Below are 3,675 nucleotides of genomic sequence, written 5' to 3' on the forward strand. Positions count from 1 at the left end.
CACCTTCTAAAAGCCCCACCTCTGAATACCTAAGACTTTTGTGGGACAGTCTAGATCTAGACCATAATACCTTAATTGCCTTCCACTGGGTCTTGCCTCTTAAGATGTTCACACCATCCCAGTACCATCACCCTGGAGACCAAGCCTCCAACACATGGACCCTTGGGGGACAAATCATAGCACCCTGAATCTCTCATTTCCTCCTTCTCACCATATGATCTCTCTCTTTCTCTTCTCTTCTCTTTTCTTTCTCTCTCTCTCTCTCTCTAACTCTCTCTCCTCATCTGTATCTGTGACACAGCCAGAAGGTCTTCATGAGAGGCCAAGCAGGCCAAGATGGGGCCACCTAATCTTGAACTTTCAGCTTCCAGAAATATGCCCTCTTTTCTTTGTAAAGTACTAAGTCCAGGTATTTTGTTAAAGCATTGGAAAACAGATTAATACAAAAATGGACTAAAAGGCATATTTCTCCTTATTTTCTTGGACTTAGTGTCCAGTTACACATTGCATTTTTTTGCCTTGTGTCTTTAGTCTCCTTTCATCAGAAAATGGATTTTCAACTTTCTTTGTCTTTCATAATGATGATATTTTTAAGTATACAGGCCAGTTGTTTTGCAGAATATTTCTCATTTTGGGTTTCTCTAGATGCTTCCTCATCAGTAGATTCATTTTATACATTTTGGGCCAAATACTACATAAGTGATAGTGTCTCCATCATCTATAAGCAATTTGTAGGGACATAGGTGGAGACTATGTTCCTCTTCAATCTCTCACTGAATAATTTTAGCATCTATAGATAATCCCTTCTCTGCCATTTATCTAATTATTATAACAATAATACAAAGATTAGTCAGGCATGGTGGCACATGCCTGTAATCTCAACTACTGAGAGGCTGAGGCAAGAGGATTGCCAAGTTCAAAATCAGCCTGAACAACTTAGCAAGACTCTGTTCCAAAATAAAATTTATAAAGGGAGTGGGCTGAAGATGTAACTCAGTGGTAGAGCACTTGTCTAGCATGTGTGAGGTTCTGAGTTCAATTCATTTTTATCCTTATTCTTTTTTCTTTTCTTTCTTTCTTTTTTTGATACAGGCTCTAGCTATGTAGTTAGGCTGGCCTTGACCTCACTATGTGGCCCAGGCTGGCCTCTAGCTCACAGTAATCCTTCTGCCTCAGCCTCTCAAATTCTGGGATTACAGGCATAATTCATCACACCGAGCCTCCTTCTTCATTTTGACATTCAAATTGTCTCTAATTTGGTCAGTGGGAATGCCTTCAATTTGACTTTGTGTTCCTTTGACACATCCACATCATTTTAAAAGCACTTTCTTACCTTCTAATGTTACAAGGATATTCCAGGCTCAGCTTTTATTTTCCAGTTCCAGATCTACATTTGTCTCTTTTCATTGGTTCTGCAGTATCATTATTTTTAGATCCTTATAGGTAATGAACTAGGGAAATGGCAATTTCATATTGTTCAACAAAATATGTACACATATATGTTCCCTGACTACCAGCAGCATCAAGGGATCAATATATGTACTCATTACTAAATTCTAAAAAAAGACACAAAATACTTTAACAATTACTATACCCATACAGGTAGAAAAATAAACCAACAAATCAGCCAAACACAGGCTAAATTTTGTTTGGAGTTCTATTTGTTTTTAGATTAAAATCAGTTTATCAAAAATTGGATCCAGAATGGTTCCGCTGCCTGCCTCCCAAGCACAAGGTCCCGAGTTCGATCCCCAATACCAAAAAAACCCCCCCAAACAACAACAACAAAACTGGATTCAGAAGCCCCTAGGTTCATTCATTTTTTTTCGTTCACAGTAGTTATGTTATTTACTTGGAATAGTCAGAGTCTCTCTATTTCTCTCCCTCTTTCATGGTTTTAGGTTCTTTTATTTATTAGTAAATGTTTGCAGTGCATAATGACTATTTTCATGATGGCTGTTTGGTACATGTACATAAAGCATCCTAATTCTTTTGAAATTCTCTCTCTCTCTTCCCCCCTCCTGCATCTCTTGGTCCCCTTCTCATTTGCAGAATATCTATCTCCCTGTTTCCTTTTACCTATCTTTAAGTTTTTACTTTTTTATACTTTGAGTGTCTCATAGAAGAGAAATCATATGGTATTAAGCTTGTGTGTCTGATTTTATTTCATTAAACATTATAGCCTCAAGATGTATCCATTTTCCTACAAATGAATCAAATTTATCCTTCTTCATAGCAGGGTAGTATTCCATTGTGTATAAATACCATATTTTCTTGATTTTGCTTTCTTTATGTATTTAGAGGAGAATTGAAAGGGTCAGAGTCTGAGGTGGTAATTACTTCCTCAAGATTATGGAGACTAGAGGGCAGGAAGTAGGCAGGGAGTGCGAGAACCCAAGCGGGAGTGGCAGAGGCAGAGACCTCTGTGTGGTTCGGAGGCGTGGTGGCCCCAACTCTGACCTGGGAGGAGGGGCTGGGCCATGTCAGAGATCAGCGACTGGGACTGGCGGATCCAGCAACTGCTGCGATGCGAGCTCCTCAAAGAAAGCAAAGTTAAGGCCCTGTGTGCTAAGGCCAGAGAGATCTTGGTAGTAGAGAGTAACATGCACAGTGTGTGGTGACATCCATGGACAACTCTAGGACCTGAAGGAGCTATTCAGAGTGAGTGGCGACATCCCTGAGACCAACTACCTCTTCATGAGGGACTTTGTAGACCGTGGTTTCTACAGCGTTGAAACCTTCCTCCTGCTGCTGGCATTGAAGGTTCGCTCTCCCGACCGTATCACCCTGATTAGGGGCAACCAGGAAAGCCGCCACTTCACCCAAGTCTGTGGCAGCGCGGTGCACTGAGATCTTTGACTACCTCAGCTTCTCCACTATCACTGATGGCAAAATCTTCTGTGCGCACGGCGGCCTCTCGCCCTCCATCCAGACCCTGGACCAGATCCGGACGACTGACCGAAAGCAAGAGGTGCCTCGTGATGGGCCCTTGTGTGACCTCCTCTGGTCAGACACTGAAGACACAACAGGCTGGGGCGTGAGCCCCCTTGGGGCTGGCTACCTGGTCGGCAGTGACGTGGTGGCCTAGTTCAACGCAGCTGATGGCAATGACATGATCTGCTGTGCCCACCAATTAGTGATGGAAGGTTATAAATGGCGCTTCAGCGAGACCGCGCTCACTGTGTGGTCAGCACCCAACTAAGCTACGGCTGCGGGAATGTGGCAGCCACCTTGGAGCTGGACGAGCATCTCCAGGAAGACTTCATTATTTTCGAGGCCGCTCCGCAGGAGACATGGGCATCCCCTCCAAGAAGCCTGTAGCCGATTACTTCCTATGACCCTTCGGCCCCTGCCCCTCCCAACCTCTCTGTCCCTTGGACAACTGTGACTTTGCCCTCTCACCGTCAGACGCTGGGGGGCTGTCCCCAGCTGGGCTCTCCCGCCAGGTGGCATTTCAAGGGTGAGGGCTTTCTCTGGAGAAAGAATGCAACACACTGTTGGATTTGGGTTTTTTGGGGGGTTTTGTTTGTTTTTATCCAGTCTGCCATTCTGTTTCTTTGATTTGCAAGGTTGAAGCCATTTACATTGAGATCTATTACTGAGAGATGTTGACTTTTTAAAAAACATTGAGAGGCATTTTTAAATTTTTCTTTATTTTTTATTAGCACATGTTTT

At 43.2% G+C, this 3,675-nt stretch overlaps 1 pseudogene; it reads left to right on the top strand.

Annotated features, from left to right (window-relative positions):
• Positions 1-2,445: 2,445 nt before the first annotated feature.
• On the top strand, positions 2,446-3,440 carry LOC101721479 (serine/threonine-protein phosphatase 4 catalytic subunit pseudogene; annotated as a pseudogene).
• The last annotated feature ends 235 nt before the right edge of the window (positions 3,441-3,675 follow it).

This window comes from Heterocephalus glaber, unplaced genomic scaffold, assembly GCF_053883595.1.
Source record: "Heterocephalus glaber isolate CG9 unplaced genomic scaffold, H.glaber_assembly_v1.0 deba00001451, whole genome shotgun sequence".
In the NCBI taxonomy this organism is placed as follows: Eukaryota; Metazoa; Chordata; class Mammalia; order Rodentia; family Bathyergidae; genus Heterocephalus; species Heterocephalus glaber.